A 19,195-nucleotide genomic window follows, 5' to 3' on the forward strand; every position below is an offset into this window, starting at 1 on the left:
ATTTATTGGCTGTGTCCTCATTGTTGTGCGGAATTTTTCTCTAGTTGTGATGCATGGGCTCCTAGTTGCGGTGGCTTCTCTTGTTGTGGAGCATGGGTTCTAGGGCACACGGGCTCAGCAGTTACATTTCTTGGGCTCTAGAGTACAGGCTCAATAGTTGTGGCTCACAAGCTTAGTTGCTCCGAGGCATGTGGGATCTTTCTGGATCAGGGATTGAACCCGTGTCTCCTGCACTGGCAAGTGGATTCTTTACCACTGAGCCACCAGGGAAGTCCTGTTCAACAGCTATTTAAGACTAAATTTGACCAATATTTATTGAGCACCTAATATATGCAAGATGTTTGGGGATATATCAGTAAACAAAACAAACATGCCTGCTGTTGTGGAATGTACTTTGTGGCAGGTGGTTCCAGACAACAAATACATAAAACAGTTACATCAATCATGTAGTATATTAGAAGCTGATGAATAAGTGTTGAGAGAAAATGCAGGGCTCCATGCGAAAAGTATTTATATTGTTTGTTAAGTGTTCTCAACAAGTAAAGCAGTTTCAGAATGTGAATAAAAGAAGTTGATGAATGTTACTGGCAAAAAAAAACAAACCAGCGTCAAAGGATGAAGAATGCACAGCACAGGGCCAATAAGCCTGTACCTCAGTGACTAAGAGATTATATCAAAGACAAAGAATCAGAGCAAGCAGGACCTTGTAGTCTTGAGCTTTTATTGGAGAGTGAAATGTGAAGACATTGCAGAGTGGTGAACAAGGAAGTGATTATATTTTAATAGAATCACTTTGACTAGGTGTGAGGGATTTCCCGTGGCAGGGGGTGGAATAGTGCTAAAACAGACATGATGCCGGTTAGGGATTGGGAAGCTGCCGTAATGTCCAGGTGAGTGATGGCAGTCGCCTAGGCCAAGAGAAAAGAATAAATGATGAGAGGTGACTGAATTCTGGTCATATTTTGAACACAGAGCTAAAAGGATTTGCAGATGGATTTGGAGATGAGGTGTGTGAGGAAAAAAAAGGAGTCAAGAATAAGCTAAAAGATTTTGGCTTTGGTAAAGGGAGAATGACTCTGCCAGTCACAGATATTGAGGAGCAGGAGGGTGGAGCAAGTTTGGCAGGGCTGTGCGAAGATCAGAAGTTTAGTTTTGTTCATGCTTGAGATACTTCTTAGGCACCCAAAATGAGATACTGAGTTTGCAGTTGGGTATTTGAGCCCTGGAGTTAAGGAGAAAGATCTGGACTAGAGACTTAAATTAGAAAGCTGTCTGCATATTAATGGTATGAAAAACCATGACATGAATGAGACCACCAGGGGAAGGTGTGTAGGGAACGGAGAGAGAACTGTGTGCTCGGGCACACCAGCGCCAACAGGTTGGTGAAAAGGGTGACTACAAAGGAGCGGTTGGATAGACCTCTGGCACCTCCATCTACTCCCATGATACTTGTTCTGCCGTTCCATATCCTATCTCCATTCCCACATTCCCATCATGCCTAACTCCTCCCTTCAGGTATTTTAAATATGTCCACCTGTATCTATCCCCAGGGCAGTATCACTTCTTGCTTGTATTTATTACTTGATCTTCCATCTCCCTTCTTATCCCTGATCATCCATTCCCCAATGTAGCAGAGATTTCTTTCTAAAAAGATGGTCTGATTATATCATTTTTTATGTTTAAAAACAGACCAACTCCTTAGCACAGCTTAAAAGCCATGCATAATGTGGCTTCTGCCTAATTCTCCCACCTTGACACTTGCCATCACCTCCCTAGAAATCCAGGCTCCAGCCATCCTGTCTTTGCATGAATTGTTGAAGCTAGCCATGTGTTCTCCTACTCTGGGTTTCAGCATGTAGATCTCTTATGGAACACCTCTGCCCTCACGTTCAACTGGTTAACTCTTACCGTCTCTTCAAGTCTCATCTTAGGAAACACTTCTTCTAGGATGCTTTCACCAATGCCCCTCTTGCCCTGTAGGATGGGATTAGGAACTCTCCCAAGTGCTAATACATCAAACCTGCCTTTCCCTTATCTAGATTTTATAATGCTGTATTGTAATTTACTTATTCTTAACTCCCGCCAGGCTACAAGCTCCATCTTTAGCCCTTGGCATAGTGCCATTAGGGCTTCCCAAGTAGCACCAGTGGTAAAGAGCCTGCCTGCCAATGCATGAGACTTTAGAGACACAGGTTCTATCCCTGGGTTGGGAAGATCCCCTGGAGGAGGGCATAGCAACCCACTCCAGTATTCTTGCCAGGAAAATCCCCATGGACAGAGGAGCCTGGTGGGCTACAGTTCATAGTGTCGCAAAGAGCTTGACATAACTGAAAGCACAGCAGATAGAGTCATTCATGGCACTTGATAAGAATTTGTTGAAGAATAGATAATGGAATAAATTAATAAATGAAAGAATGACCCTGAACAAAAACCCTGGCAATATGGACAGGACAGAAAAAAAGGACTAAATTAGAAATTTATGTGACAGTGATTCAACATGGATTTTGACCATAAAGGAGATGAGAAGTCAAAGATGACTATACAATGTCTATCTTGTACGTAATAATCAAAGGTAAGGAAAACAGGCAGAGAAGAGTTTTGGGGCAAAAATAATACTTCAGTTAATAACTGAGGTATCTGTTTGTCATTCAAGTGGCAGTGTCTTTAAGGTGGTTAACAACATAGGCATAGTGGTCAGAAGAAAAGAGGGAGTCAGAAATGACCCATGAGAGTACTTGAGGTCATGGAGGTAAGTGATATCACCTATGGACATGTTCAGTAAGAGAAAGGAGGTATTCAGATGAAACCCTGAAGAGGACCAGAATCTAAACTTTATATCTAAAGGCAAAAAAAAAAAAAGGTTTAAGTGGCATTTCAGAAGCTTGAAGAGAAATTTCAAGAAAGGAAAAGCAAGGTGTACAGTATCAGATCTCATAGAAGGGTCAAATGGTATAAAAGAACTGTCTGTCAGATTTGGCAATGAGGTTTCCAGTGTTTAGAGGATACTTTCTTGAGTGCGGGGAACAAACTGCTTGAATTGAATGAGTTAAAAAATGAATGGCAGTAGAAAAAAATGAGATGGTAAAGTGTCTGCCTATAATGCGGGAGACCTGGGTTCAACCCCTGGGTCAGGAAGATCTCCTGGAGAAGGAAATGGTAACCCACTCCAGTATTCTTGCCTGGAGAATCCCATGGACCAAGAAGCCTGGTAGGCTACAGGCCATGGGGTCCCAAAGAGTTGGACACAACTGAGCGACTTCACTTTCACTTTCACTTAGAGATTTTCAGAAATTCTTTAAAGAATAAGGCAGAAATAGGAGTGAATACTTAAGGTAACTGTATATTACGGATCTTATCAGGTGTGTGACGTATGTGTATTCTTTCTTCCTAGAAGAAGCAAGTTGAGTAAGGGCTGAGTGAAAAATGGTGATAGAGGCTTTAAAGATGAGAGGGGTTGGTAGGGATGGTGGGACAGATGGAGCAAGGTGCTTAAAGACGTGGGGAAGAACGAGACCAAGACACAGAAGCAAGGAGGTAATAATGGGTGACATGCAAATCATTTAGGATTCTATTTACTCTTTAAGTTATAAGTGAAGATACTATACTGAAAAGGGGAGCCAAAGAGATTCAAGAACTTGAGGGAATAATGGAAGCTTGTAGCCACTAGTGAAAGTTACTCAGTCGTGTCCAATTCTTTGTGACCCCATGAACTACACAGTTCATGGAATTAACTGTTCCCTTATCCAGGGGATCTTCCCAACCCAGGGATCAAACCCAGACCTCCTGCATTGCATGCGGATTCTTTACCAGATGAGCCACCAAGGAAGCCCAATCACTGTGGTGGCAAGAGGTAAAAATGAGACTACAGACAAGTAAACAGATATGCTGGTAAGAGAAGCAGGTGCTATAGACCGGTCAAAATGAGCAATGACCAAAGCAAAAATAAAAGTTCTCAAGGTAACATTTATCCTAATGCACAATGCTCATTTTTACTGAGTATCTAAACAGGCAGCAAGGCAGATTTGAGAATTAAATGCTCCCATAATCATAATCTTTGAAGTGAATTCCTTGTCATGTTTATATAATCCATCAGATCTATGAACCTTTATTAAGAGGAAATGCCAGAATTGGACTGTTTTTATTTCAAAACCATTATTATTGAAATCTATAAGGAATAACATCAGGGAAAAGAAAAACATATTGAAATAGATACTCTGTTCTCTTCTCAATAAAACCAACAGTCTAAAGATGTTAAAGAAATGAATTAGATATAATGATTATTTAACTCTGAAAATTAAAACCCATTTAGGAATTGTGAGGGAGCCTTGATACTAAACACCAATCTTATTATTCATTCAGAATCCTTAATAACATTTGAAAAGCAATTAATCAAGTTATGACATAGATTCTAGGACTGTCACCTTTCATTGTCATTAGTGAAACTGTCCAGGGTTATATCTGCACTTTTCTAGTGATTTAAAGAACAGGTTTTTTTTGGTAAGCTATTTGAAAACCAGAAGAATGTTTAAAATCATTGAACCTTAACTTACAGATTTCAATGAACAATCCAAATTGATAGTGAGACTGAAATAAATTTAGAAGTACCTTAATTCTGATATGACAGAAAGTGAAAGTGATAATCTTTCAGTTGTGTCCAACTCTTTGTGACCCCATGAACTATACAGTCCATGGAATTCTCTAGGCCAGAATACTGGAGTGGGTAGCCTTTCCTTTCTCCAGGGGATCTTCCCAGCCCAGGAATCAAACCCATGTCTCCCGCATTCCAGGAGGATTCTTTACCAGCTGAGCCACAAGGGAAGCCCAAGAATACTGGAGTGGGTAGCCTATCCCTTCTCCAGCACATCTTCCCAACCCAGGAATCCAACCAGGGTCTCCTGCACTGCAGGCAGATTCTTCACCAACTGAACTATGAGTGAACTTTAAAAAGTCCAAAAAGCACCTTCATATCTGTTAGAACATTTCCTTCTGTCAACAACTTTTGCTTTGGCTGCTTCTTTATATATAAATAAAGTGACAGAACTTAAAATATTTATTGTATACTTTTATAATCAATTAAAAAACTAGCTAGGGTGATATTTTAGGTCCAGAGTTTCATATAGGCCCTAAATGATTCCCTGCCTGCTGTCTATCTTAACTAGATAGTAGTCAGGTCACAGGCTCACTTTGGACAGTGTTGGAGGGATTCTGCCTGAATGTGAAGCCAGAATCAAAAGAAACCCCACTCCAGTACTCTTGCCTGGAAAATCCCACGGACAGAGGAGCCTGGTAGGCTGCAGTCCATGGAGTCGCTAAGAGTTGGACACGACTGAGCGACTTCACTTTCACTTTCCACTTTCATACATTGGAGAAGGAAATGGCAACCCACTCCAGTGTTCTTGCCTGGAGAATCCCAGGGACGGGGGAGCCTGGTGGGCTGCCGTCTACAGGGTCGCACAGAGTCAGACACGACTGAAGCGACTTAGCAGCAGCAAGACTCCCAGAGGAGCATAAAGACGGGAAGTGAAGGCAGCTCTTGAGAGAAGCTTTCCTCAACTCTTAGACAACGAAGTTTAGAACATGAGAAGTACAATTCTTACACATACTCCAGCATGAATTCTGTGCAATTGAAACCCAAAGAAATGGTCTCAAAATAATATTTGCAAGAAAAGTTAATATATGTCCACTGCAGATGATATCCCAAATCTAAAAGTAACTATGGATATAGTTTTAAGGGCTATAACTCTTGATTCTAACAGTAATAGATGAATTACAATATCTTGATACACTTCCCTCATAGCTCAGTGGGTAAAGAATCTGCCTGCAATGCAGGAGACCTGGGTTTGATTCCTGGGTTGGAAGGTCCCCTAGAGAATGAAACAGCAACCCACTCCAATATTCTTGCCTGGAGAATTCTGTGGACAGAGAAGCCTGGCAGGCTACAGTACATGGGGCTGCAAGAGTTGGACACAACTTAGTGACTAAACCACCAACCACCACAGTTTTAAGGGCCATAACTTTTGCTTCTAACAGTAATGGATGCATTACAATACCCTGATATGCTAGAAAATTTTAGTCATGAAAATGGTGTAAAACATTTGTAAGTTTGGTTTTTCTTTTAATACTCTTTAATTTGTTCTGAGAACTCAGAATTTCATTACAGTGTTCTTGAGTAGCTAAAAGTGCACAGCACATGCCTCTGACATGCAGAATCAAAGTTCTTTCTTTTTCTGCTACATATTCCTGTTATTCTTACTGGTCGCTAAGAGTAGGATAGACTAAGAGCCTTGATTTAGAAATGGCTAGATGATAGTCTATCGTTTCTCCCAGAATCAAAGCACATGTGACAGAGTTGGAGGGTTTTGACCTTGCTTATCATACGCCTACCATTTTCCTGTGAGCTTCCCTTGATTCCAAATACTGTTTTGACCAACTTTTTTTCTATTCAGAAGGTCGCAGCCTGACTCCTATTGGGACACTCCATGACTTGCAATGCACCCAAATCCATGACCCTTAAGCGTATCCACCCACCTCTCCCTTCCTTTAACCTTGTTGACCCAAAGCCCTGGCAAAACTTGCAGGTCTTCTCTTTCATTATCTATTTCCTATACTTGCAGCATGAGAGTTATTGCAAAAATGTCTTAAATTGAATCACATTTTCCAAATGTACAAATACAGAAGCATTTGACTGCTCATTTATCAGGCTGTGAGACCTTTAGAGTTTAAAAAATCCCCTAAATGAGAATGTGTACAAACATATGAATATATAATTATTACTGATGGTTTGGTCAACCACTGAAATAGAAATTAAGAATGTCAAAACCATACAAATAAGTTACTCCTTATACACTGTTATCTACAAACAAATTTCAAAACAAGTTTAATGATAATATATGTAGTCAGCAAACTTTCAGATTCACCTAAAAAAGCCTCTAATTCAAGACCATAATAGCACAGATTTCCTTTTTGTCCCCACCAAAATATATTAAAAAAAAAAAACAATAGATCAAATTCTGGCACCCCAATGTCATATAGAAACAACACACTTTTGACCAGGAAAGCTTTTCTGGGAACAAAATGTGATGAGTTGTTAGAAATTCACAACATGGTATCAAGAAGAATGTCAATGACCATGATTCAGTTCTATGCCTTTGTCCAAATACCACTTTTTTTCTTTTGGAGAGAAATTACTCTCTCCATAGCCTTCAATACTCTAATCATGTGCATTTCAATTGCACTTAAAGCTACATGCTTATTCCAAGTCTATATGGGAAGTCTAGTTACCAGAAAATACACACTCATAAACAGGAAATCTAACTACAGTAAGAAGGTATTTTCCCCCCACACAATAGAGTTCAAAGATGTGACACCTATACAATTTGGAGCAAAACTAAACACCACTATTATTGTGGAGTACCCCTCTCCCCTCTTATATTATGGCAACTTATGATTATAGCATTATGTTTTCCAAGCCTGTTTGAACTTGCTGCTCTTGCTTACAGATACAAATAACCTGCCCTTTTCTGTGCAAAGCTTTCAATCAGTAAGCATGTCAAGGTGGATAGAAGGATGGCAGGAACAGTAAAAGGGGGAAAAATCAATTTTTAGAAAGCATATGTTAACAACTGAATATTTAATCAAATTAGCCTAGAAATTCCTTCCTATTTTCAGCACTCTTTGTAAGGCTGTTTCTTCATGGTACAGAATGAATTTCAATAAGTGTCATATGTTTAGTTATATGGTTTATTTTTAAAATTTGTTGAATCAGGTCACTGACTCAGAATAGATCTCATTCCAAGATATGACAGATGGATATTGATACTGAATAAAAAGATTGACATTAGCTGGAAGGTTCTGGGCAGAAGTCATTCACTTAACATTTAACAAAATATTTACTGAGCACCTACTGTGTGCCAGGATAAAATGATAAACATTTGGACTCTATATTACAATAAAAAGGAGTTGTTCCAAAACAATTTCCTTGGGGTTAGTAAGGATTACAATGGAATACCAATAGTAAGCAAGGTCTTTAAAAGCACTTACATTTTCCACATTGCATCAGAAAAATGCATTAGTACTCATTCAAACATCCATTTTGTCATGGTTGCAGGATTTTAGATCTAACTCAGATTTTTGAAGATACTGTTTACTGACCCTTAACAAAAACCAACTTCCTATTTTTCTGGAACAAAAGGGGGCTTACATTATTTCAAAGATTTCTTAGACATCAAAGAGCTTAGAGAGACATACAGTTTATGGGTAATGATTTAGGATTTAGTGAATCAAAAACACAAGGATTAGATTTCCTTTAAAAGACCCCTAGGTTTAAATTTTAAGAGCCAAAATGCTGGTTTAAACATATTTTACTCCTGAGAAAAGCCAAAATTTATTTTTAAAGATATTCTGAGTTATCTTATGGAGCTAAAACTTGGCTAGGTTTTACTTTCCCACATGATTAGGGCTCAAAGGAGACAACCTACCTTCTGCTAAACAAATTTACTCCACCTCTCTCTGCTTTGTAAAGACACATTATTTCAAATCTCTAGCTCTGAATGCTCTTGATATTCTCAAGAAAATATTAAAAACCAGAAAAATCCCATAATCTTATTGAACAATTGAAGTACATTTGAATTTCTCCAAGTCAATTCTTTCTTTTACATACCACTTTAAAACTGGACCCAAGATTCTAGGTGCTAGATTCAGATTTCCAACTACCAAGGAACAAGAGATCATTTCAAAACAGGAAAAGGCCACTGATCTTAATATGTACACAGCTTCATGATATATTATTATATTTGCATTTAAAATAGTAGGAAGAAATACAGTACATAATCTTCCGTTCTAACACAATAGCCTTCCGGAAGGCCGCTAGCCTGGGTATTTCACTGAGTTTTTAGGATTAAAGGAAACAAGTCAGTGCACAACCTATGAGCTTTTATTCCTTTGGAAAAAATAGGTTTGCAAAAATAGGAGGGCTTTTAAAAGGCTCTCGAAACCAGCACAGTGCACGTTTTGAATTTCAGTAGTAGAGGAATAACAACTGGTGAAGTTAGACAGATCATAAAAAACAGAACAAAGAAAGCACCAGTATTCCAAACAGAGTTTATTCTGAATGAGAACTTGGAAATAAAATGTGAAATATACATATAAAGTTATAATGAATTTAGATTTCAAAAAAAAATGCTGTAATTTAAGAATGAAATAACTGTACTACTCTTTAGTTCAGAATATACAGTTTGATAGAAAGTATGTGGGTTGATGAGTTTAGGAAAATAAGTATGTGCCAATATAGATGATGAATTAGGGAATATCTCTTCTTAAAATTGCTAAGCCAATTTTCCAGTGAGGTAAAAAGCCTGAGACCTCTAAAGATAAAGTACTTTACCGAGCTGTCTGGGGTTCTTTGGCCACGCATGCTGCTGACGGAGAAGGCAATGGCACCCCACTCCAGTACTCTTGCCTGGAGAGTCCCATGGACAGAGGAGCCTGGTAGGCTGCAGTCCATGGGATCGCTGAGAGTCAGACACGACTGAGTGACTTCACTTTCACTTTTCACTTTCATGCATTGGAGAAGGAAATGGCAACCCACTCCAGTGTTCTTGCCTGGAGAATCCCAGGGACGGGGGAGCCTGGTAGGCTGCCGTCTATGGGGTTGCACAGAGTTGGACACGACTGAAGCAACTTAGCAGCAGCAGCAATAGCTGCTGAATTAAACAGTATCTGAAGCTAATGCCAAGTGGGACCACTTGGCATGCAGAGTTGTGGCCAAGAACACAAGTGAGACTACCAGGAATTAAATCTGGCCTGCAAACACTTTGGCTCTCTAGGCTGCACAATTTTAAAGATATTGAGTCAACATTTTTAAACTGAGAGATTTCTAGGTTTAAAAATTCTGAAAGACACCACATGGTCCCATGCCACTCACTGAGCCTCACAGCAACTCTGATGATGCCAAGCAGTGGCTGCCCCCTCTTCAGTTCAGTTGCTCAGTTGTGTCTGACGGAGACCTCATAGACTGCAGCACGCCAGGCCTCCCTGTCTGTTACCAACTCCCAGAGTTTACTCAAACTCATGTCCATTGAGTTGGTGATGCTATCCAACTATCTCATCCTCTGTTGTCCCCTTCTCCTCCTGCCCTCAATCCTTCCCAGCATCAGGGCCTTTTAAATCAGTCAGTTCTTCACATCAGGTGGCCAAAATATTGGAGTTTCAGCTTCAGCATCAGTCCTTCCATTGAATATTCGGGGCTGATTTCCTTTAGGATGGACTGGTTGGATCTCCTTGCAGTCCAAGGGATTCTCAAGAGTCTTCTCCAACACCACAGTTCAAAAGCATCAATTCTTTGGTGCTCAGCTTTCTTTATGTTCCAACTCTCACATCCATACATGACTACTGGAAAAACCATAGCTTTGACTAGACGGACCTCTGTTGGCAAAGTAATGACTGTTTTTTAGTATGCTGTCTAGGTTGGTCGTAACTTTTCTTCCAAGGAGCAAGTGTATTTCAATTTCATGGCTGCAGTCACCATCTGCGGTGATTTTGGAGCCCCCCAAAATCGTCTCTCACTGTTTCCACTGTTTCTCCACCTATCTGCCATGAAGTGATAGGAACACATGCCATGATCTTAGTTTTCTGAATGTTGAGTTTTAAACTTTTTCCTCTCCTCTTTCACTTTCATCAAGAGGTTCTTTAGTTCTTCTTTGCTTTCTGCCATAAGGGTGGTGTCATCTGCATTTCTGAGGTTATTGATATTTCTCCCGGCAATCTTGATTCCAGGTTGTGCTTCTTCCAGTCCAACATTTCTCATGATGTACTCTGCATATAAGTTAAATAAGCAGGGTGACAATATACAGCCTTGACATACTCCTTTCCTGATTTGGAATCAGTCTGTTGTTCCATGTCCAGTTCTAACTGTTGCTTCTTGACCTGCATACAGATTTCTCAGGAGGCAGGACAGGTGGTCTGAAGAATTTCCCATCTCTTGAAGAATTTTCCACAGTTTGATGTGATCCACATAGTCAAAAGCTTTGGCGTAGTCAATAAAGGAGAAGGTAATGGCAACCCACTCCAGTGTTCTTGCCTGGAAAATCCCAGGAACCAGGGAGCCTGGTGGGCTGCTGTCTATGGAGTCACACAGAGTCGGACACAACTGAAGCGACTTAACAGCAGCAGCAGATGTTTTTCTGGAACTCTCTTGCTTTTTCTATGATGCAACGGATGTTGGCAATTTGATCCTTGGTTCCTCTGCCTCTTCTAAATCCAGCTTGAACATCTGGAAGTTCATGGTTCACATACTGTTGAAGCCTAGCTTGAAGAATTTTGAGCATTGCTTTGCTAGGGCTTTTTCTGAGCAAATTGTTGTTCCCTAGTAAAAGGGTTGGAGAAGGCAATGGCACCCCACTCCAGTACTCATGCCTGGAAAATCCCACAGACGGAGGAGCCTGGTAGGCTGCAGTCCATGGGGTTGCTAAGAGTCAGACACGACTGAAGCAACTTAGCAGTAAAAGGGTTAGTTTTATTCATTTAGGTTACCTGTTTACAAATCTTTATACAGGATATAGACAAAACATAAGTGGGGAAGAAGAAAAGAAGAAGAAAATTCAATATACTGATTTAACACTGGAAAGGGAAAAGGAAGGACAGAGAAGGCAAGAAAAGAAGTACATTGCAGACAGAAGTTGTAAACCATCAGCAACTGCCTCCTTTGCTGCGTCCAGATTTATACTATGAAAGGGATCTGTGACAAAGGCTGTTGAGTATTACTCTAATCAAATTCTATTAGGCCAGGCTCACAGTGTAGAAAATAAGAAGGGAAATTGTCTGAATGGAGCAATATCACTGATCAAGAATGAGGTATGGGAATAAATGTAAGAAAAGATCATGGTTCTCTTCTTTCATAGTCCTCAAACCAAGGGATGTGGGTCTCTCCTTCAACCTCACCCTTGAGACTGTAAGGAAGTATGGCAGGCACTGTCCCAGTACTTCCCATAAATGACCATGGAGTCCATGTACAGCTGTGCATTGCACAATTTCAGAGAGAAAAAAAATGAGAATGACACTCTCAAGGAATGCAAAGGAGAGGTCCTGCTCCAGATATCCACATGCCTCATTCTTTCATTTCCTTTAGGTTCTAGCTCAAAGGTCACCTCTGAATTAAGGCTTTCTCTGACCCACTACTGAATTTTTCAGTCACCAGTCCATTCCCTCCTATCTTACTACTCTCTCTATGCTTCCTTATAGCTCTCATCATCACCTCACATACATTTTATTTCTGTATTTTATTTAGTTTGCCTTCTTCAATATAAAACAGGGCAACATTAAGTCAGAGACTTTTGTCTGTTTTATTCTTTGCTGCATTCATTGCCAGAGTCTAGAATTATGCCTGGTAGGTGCATAACAATTTATTCTGAATGCCTAAACCCTCAAACACATTCTTAAGAGTATAAGAAACTGGCTTTCACTAGAACCTGTGATTCTTTGACCATATTTCATAATTGCTCAGGTCAAATTTCATAATTCTTTGTTATATTAGAAAAAATACTTTTCAAATCCTATAGACCATTATATAATCTACATGGCTCATAAATTTTATATAATTTCTAATTACCTTATAGTTACAGAATTTCTTATAGAAATATAAAACAACAGGAGTAACCTGTATACACATACTTGCACAAATTTACACAATCACAAAGAAATATGTATACCTGAGTATGTGATTGGCTAGTTCACTGTTGTTTTTTTATTTCACTATGCTCACACCGCCTGTTACAAATGCCACACGTGTGATTTTTCTCTCAATTACATTTTACAGCTTATAAAAACACATTCTTCATTTTGTCCCTTGAAAAACAAAGTGGTCAGATTTTACTGGATGTTTTTATTGAAACAAATCCCAGGGGGAATATACTAAACTGTTAAACACAGCTGAAGAGATATCTGAGAATGGGGTTTCTGATAGAAGTGTAGATTACAAAATTACTCACAGCTCTAATCTGATAATAGAAGAATGCCCCACACATATGAATGGAGATCTTTCTTGGTATGCTTTACTACAAAAAGAACAAGAAAGGAAAAAGAATTGGAAAAAAAGATGAGAAAAACTCCTGAGACTAGAAATGTTATAGTCATCATTTATCACTAACTGAAGAATCCCAACATACACCTCAGTGGAAAATGGTTCAAATAGTAAACCTTCCTTGATGACCAGGCAGAGGCTGTGGGGTGCCATGAAAATAGCATGTGAGCTAGGCTCACGCACAGCTGCCTTGTCGATAATATGAGGAGGTTAAGATACTGGTATCAACCGTGCCTATTTTTTAATGGTGTTGTAATATCAGAAAGATATGCTCAGAAGCAGCTTCAAAATTTTAAGTTCCAATCTTGTGATTTAAAAAAAAAAATTATCTTAATAGCAAGTAGGTTGATCTCTTTGCTATTAAATAATAGAATTTTTTTCCTAAGGTTGTCATTCGGTTATGAGATCCCCCTAACAATTATGGACCTTGATTCCATTTTGCATGTGATTGATTTTTCTGAATATTTAATTCTTCAAGGGCAGATATTTCATTTCTTCCTTTTTAAAAGTGTTCCTCTAGTACCAAACACATATGATGTTTAAGTTACAGTTCTTAGCTATTTTTTGCTAAGGCAAATGTGGGCCTGGCAGCAACTCTGTTAAGAACAGGGAATCAAAGTGATCCTGAATTGACATTAGTCAGTATATTCATCATTTATTACTAACAAGTGACTATTTTACACTGAGGAAAGCCCATGGAGAAACTCTGCCTGGAGGGCTAAGTGTCAAAGACACCAGTTTCAACACACACCAGTGAGGTAAAGATTAATTCCCTAGCACTTGAGTCTGCATATTTTCTCCCTTTAAGGTGGCACAATTAGGAAATTCAGTTTTCCATGAACAAACATTAGCAGCTCAAGAGAAATACGGGGGGATGACAGGGAAAGGAAAGCATAGATGATTCTGGTGAACCTAATGACAGTAAAGAAGAAACCATGAAATCACGAGATATGGAGGCACAGACGACTTGAAAGCAGCTCTAACCAAACCAAAGGGGACAGATGAGGAGGAAGGTGGCAGAGAGATGGGAGGTGCTCTCAATTTGCAGGGAACTGTCATCATGAATGTGTCACCAAGGGTATCGGTGCAGTCAGAGAAAGGTGTGTCTCCTGAGAGAATGGTAGCCCTTTTGATTATTCACCTTGTTGTGAGGTGACCACATTTGAGAAAAAGTTTCTTCAGGCTATTACAGAGATGTGCAAAAGGCAAATTAGACTAATGTTATTTTGGACTATTTTTTTTTTTTTTTTACCAACAGTTAAGGAAATTGATTTTTGATATGCATTTTTTAGTCTAATCCTCCTTTAAACAAATTTTAAAGAATTTCAAGATTATAGTAGGTTGTAGTCTTAACATGAATTTATAAGGGGTTTTCTCCTGCTTACAAAAGTATCATTTTTCTTCTACCGTAGGTTTAAAAGTTATGAAAATACTACTTATGAACTTTCATACTGACTGGCTGTGGTTTAATCTAATACATCTTTATCATTCAGAAAACCCTCATCCACTAATTCTGAAGGGACATAGAGTACATTTAATGTAAACCTCTATTGTGATGTATTAAGAACAAGGCAATCTTTGAAAAAGCAGTAGTCAGCAGATCATCTTCTAAATGTTATAAATTATACCACGTTAAAAATCAAAATATATTTAGGTAGTAATTATAGGCTTATGCACTGTAAAGTCTGAAACAAAGCCTGAATAGAATTTTTAAAACACCAGTAAATTTTACAAGGAATTAGCCACAGTTTTGATACTAAAAAATTTCTTATGAGTGACGTAAATCTTACTTGTATTATTCAGCAGTTCAGAAAGAGTTAACACTGAATACATCACAGACTTGCAGTCTACAACTGGAACCAAAGCCCCTCACTTTTTGTTCCATTAGGGAAGATTACATGTTAAAACAAAACCCAATAAGCTTAAACCTAGAAAGAAAAGCTATGTACCTGTAAATAATCCAAGCACCATTTACAGTTTACATAAAAGCACAATTTATATCCTAGAAGCACACAGAAACATGATGTACATCATTTTCAGATCATCCTCATGCAGAAAAAATTCATTAGTCAGCTATAATAGTTTAGCTGTAAAGGAAAATAATGTCTGAATCCATTTGCATGGCAATGTGCATGTGTCTGGTTGATGGAACTGACAGAATAAGTCTCCACCCAACTCTACAAAATGTGAACACTGTTCTTAAAATTCAGGAGAGGGTCCAGATACTCTATATTCTCTCCAACGTCAATTTTTACAATCCTCTCAGATTCATCGACTGTCTTAACTTGGCAATTAAAGGAGCCTGATTATTTTGCCTAAGAGAGTTGACAATATTTCATTCTGCTCAGGGCTCCTTTGAATATAAAACTGTGATAAGGTAAAACACACTGGGCGACTATGCATGCATGAGCTACAGGAACTCTCTCCAACTGCCAAATTAGTAAATGGCTCTTTTAAAACATAAAAGGTATGAAATGTGAAACCATACTTTGGAGTAAATTCTGCATTGGCAATAGTCTGTGAAAATACCTTCGTTTCTGGTTTAATTATTGGATCAGCAGCAGTACACCAGACTGACCTCTGGTTATAATCTATTTCACCTAATAAGACAGATGTCCTCCACAGAGCCCCAGCAAAGAAAGTAAGATTGAAAATGATGGATCACAAGACCTGTGTATTTGCCAGAAATTAAAAATTCAGCCCCTCACAGAAACACCTGCCCCTTGGAAGCTGCCCCACGTAATGTGCATAAAGCAAGGCTGGAAACTAGAAAACTGCTTGCTTGCTCCTTTCTGGTCACATCACCCTACGACAGGGTGACTCGATCCCTTTTGTAAAGGCTGAGTCAGATCACAGCCTTGGAACTTGCGGGCAGTAACAGTCACACACCATCTCCTACCCCAGCGCCCCTCTCTCCTGAGTCACACAGGTGGCTGTCAGAAGCAACTCCCTAAAACGAAAAGCCCCATTGTAGTTTCGACCTAGCCTCTGGGGCCACAACCGTTCAGTTTCTGAAGCCCCTGAACTCTCACCCACCTTTCTGATCTTGCCCTCCTGAACACCAGTCAGGTCTCCGGGGGAACAAAGAGCAGATCGGCCAGGGCCAGGGGTGGGGGTGGAAAAGCAGAAGCGGGCTGGAGTTTTACCTTGCGGCACCCAGGAACCGGCGGAAGAGAAGTCAAGCGCGCAGGGACCACCCGCGCGCTCCGCGCCTCCCTGCCTCCTCGCAGCAAGTCAGCTGTCGTCCCGCATTTGGCTCCCGCCCTCTGCTGGACACCGCATCTGGTCACAAAGCGCTGGGGGCGCCGCGGGCGGCGAAAGCCTCCGGGTCACCTGCGGCCGGGCCCAGCCGCGCACTAGTCCGCCCTCCGGCTGCGCCCTCCCTCCGCCCCGCTCTCCCTCCGCCCCTTCCCACCCTCGAGCTGCCCGGCCAGTGACTCAGCCGGGCACCGGCGCGCGCGGCCCGGGGCAGCCCGGGCACGTCCAGGAGGAAGCACGGCCAGGAGAACAGACTCGGGCTTTCGCCCGCCCGCCCCTGCACGTGTCAGCCCGTCTCACGCGAGGTCCGTCCACCTCGTCCACAGGTCCCAGGAGCGCAGAGGTGGGGACTGGCAACACCCTGAGGGGGAAATCGGCCCCCGCCCTTCCTGCCGCCCGCGCGCCGCGCCGGGCCCCGCGGGGGGTCGCGTTTCCTCCCGCCCCTCCCCCGCCCACGACAAGGTGAAACTTTCTAGGTGGAGTAGTTTTCTTGCCCTGGCCGCTCGCACTCTCCCCGCCCTCAGCTCGGGCAGTTTGAAGTTAGCACAGCCTGACGATAAGCGGCAGCGAGTCTCCCCCTCCTGGTGCCCGTGTGGCTAGCGGCCCTGAAGCACCGAGAGCACTAGGCGCGCACACGACGCGCACGAGGCGCGCACCCCCGCGCTACCGGCGCGAAAGCTCGAGGCTCTGCTCTAAAGAGGTTTTCCCGCGTTTCATCTCCGTTAGCCGCGGAGCGCTGACCCGGGGACGCGGAGATTTGGGCACCACACAAACAGGGAATTCTTTGTCAGATAAGGAGATAGGAGGGGGTAGACAAATTGTCCCAATGGTTTCATTAATGCAATGATTATCCCCTATTATGATAACTCAGATTTCTGAAGGGAGGAACAACAGGAGTTTAACCCTGAGGAAACTTGCTTCTTTAGCTCCCCCACCACCACCCTTTTACCCCTCCCCCCCTTCATAGCAGGAAATAGGCTGATTAAATAACTAGGCAAACAACACAACAGAACAAAAGTTTAATTCTTAAATGTGGAAATCACGATATTAAGAACGGGGGTTGAGGGCTTGGTGGATTATTTTTGTGTTAAGGTAGCTTTTTTAAAAATCTCAAGTTTAAATATAAAGCTTATGAAAGTTACAGCCTTGCCTGTAAGGACTGAGCAGGTCTCCTTTCCAACTCTCTCAAGGACTAGTCAGATAATGGCGGCTGTTAGTTAATGAGAGTCAAGGAACAAAACAGCATTTACTATGCAGGTTCAGGAATTATTTACCACAGAATTAAAAACAGAAAAATATAGTTGGCACACTTATCGTTTTCCTGAGAGCTTCTTATGAGGCAGGCACTACACAGAGCACTTTCAACCCTCAAAAGTGATTTACCTCATGAGTCCCCAATTTTGTGGAAAAGGAAAGTTCTTGTTATTTTAGGTAATACTAGCGCCCGGCATGGAACCATTTCCAGATGAGGAAACCAAGAACCTAAGAATTCCTAAGAGCCTCACCCAGCTGGTTAGTTAAAGAGGAGAGATTAGAAGCAGGCTCTCAAGTCCCAGCCCAGGTGTTTTTCACACCGTGCCAAGAGACTGCAGGCTGGCAAGGCCACCTAAACAACCCAGTTCTACTGAAGATTTTCTGATATCACATGACACAATTTAACAACGACTACTTCACATTAAAATAATCATATTAAAATGCTAATTTACTAGTTGAAGGGCGCTGGTACTATTGGTGGACAGGTGAATTATATATTTGGGTTCAGTACAAACTTTCAATTTCAATAAAAGAATAAATTAATGAATTTACACACACACAACTAGCCATAGCTGTCCAAGGGAATGATTAGAGTGCTGTTTCTATTTTTCTATTTCCTGGTTTCCATAGCAATATGTTAACTGGGTTTTTAGATTGTATTATGTAGTTGCTGTAACAGGTTTTCTGAGTTTGTGTGCCATGATAAAAATAGAAAAAAAATTACAATTTAAGTGGTAGAAAGACCCAGCAAAAACATTGCAAACTGGATAATGAAATAGATTATAAATCCAAATAATCTATATTTTAATCCCTGAAGTTTCCTAGTTTCTAGTTACTAACAAATTTCCATACAATTTTGAAACTGGATTAAAAATTATCATTTTGATTTATTAACCATAAATAAGGAGAAAACATTTTATAAAAATAGCATAACTAAGAATAACATGACAAAAGTATGAGTGTGTGAAAATCAAATAATCAGTTTTGCACACTACTAGACAAGTTTGATCAGAAAAAGGGTTAGAAGAAGGATTTCGATAGAAGCAGACACTTTAAAAATGCAATAGGAATTCTACAATTCCATTTTGGGTTTACGGCAAACTCTAATTGTTGCTATGTAATTTTCCTTGGGTCTGTGGCATGGGTGACACACTGTATGACAAAGTTCTGTTGGTATTTTCTGAACCAAACCAAACTCCTGCGGCTGGTGCTGCTGGCTGGCTTGACCAGCACCTGTTCCTAACCAGATATTCCCTTGCTTGCCTCCACTGTTAGTGCTGGAAAGGAGAAATTCTGCTTTCTCAAACTCCTTTGCTAGCAGACATGACTATGTGATATCATTCTGGCAAGGAGGTTAAGCTGAATTCTGTTGGAGACCTCCGGGCAAGACTTCAGTTTTCTCATTATAAGGATGTGGTAAACTTGGGCAGTGCCTTCCCACTTCTTTTTAAATTTATTTATAATACAATTATAAATAGCTCTCTCTCAGCAGAGAGCTAGCAATGGGGAGAGAAGTTGACTCTGACATTGCAGAGCTATAGCACCGATGCCAGTTGACACTTGCTTCCAGATGTCTAATTTTATGGAAAAAATACTTGTTCCAGGCAC

The 19,195-nt window shown here is 40.7% G+C and overlaps 1 protein-coding gene across 3 annotated transcripts in view; it reads right to left on the bottom strand.

The window, feature by feature from the left end:
• MET (MET proto-oncogene, receptor tyrosine kinase) overlaps positions 1–16,373 on the bottom strand; it is a 114,774-nt gene extending 98,401 nt beyond the window's left edge. Inside the window, exon 1 of one of the 3 annotated variants that reach the window (XM_024990408.2) lies at positions 16,222–16,365. The gene's annotated coding sequence lies outside the window, so the exon portion shown is untranslated. 3 annotated transcript variants of the gene reach the window in all.
• Between the last annotated feature and the right edge of the window lie 2,822 nt (positions 16,374–19,195).

The sequence above is a fragment of the Bos taurus genome, chromosome 4, assembly GCF_002263795.3.
Source record: "Bos taurus isolate L1 Dominette 01449 registration number 42190680 breed Hereford chromosome 4, ARS-UCD2.0, whole genome shotgun sequence".
Lineage (NCBI taxonomy): Eukaryota > Metazoa > Chordata > Mammalia > Artiodactyla > Bovidae > Bos > Bos taurus.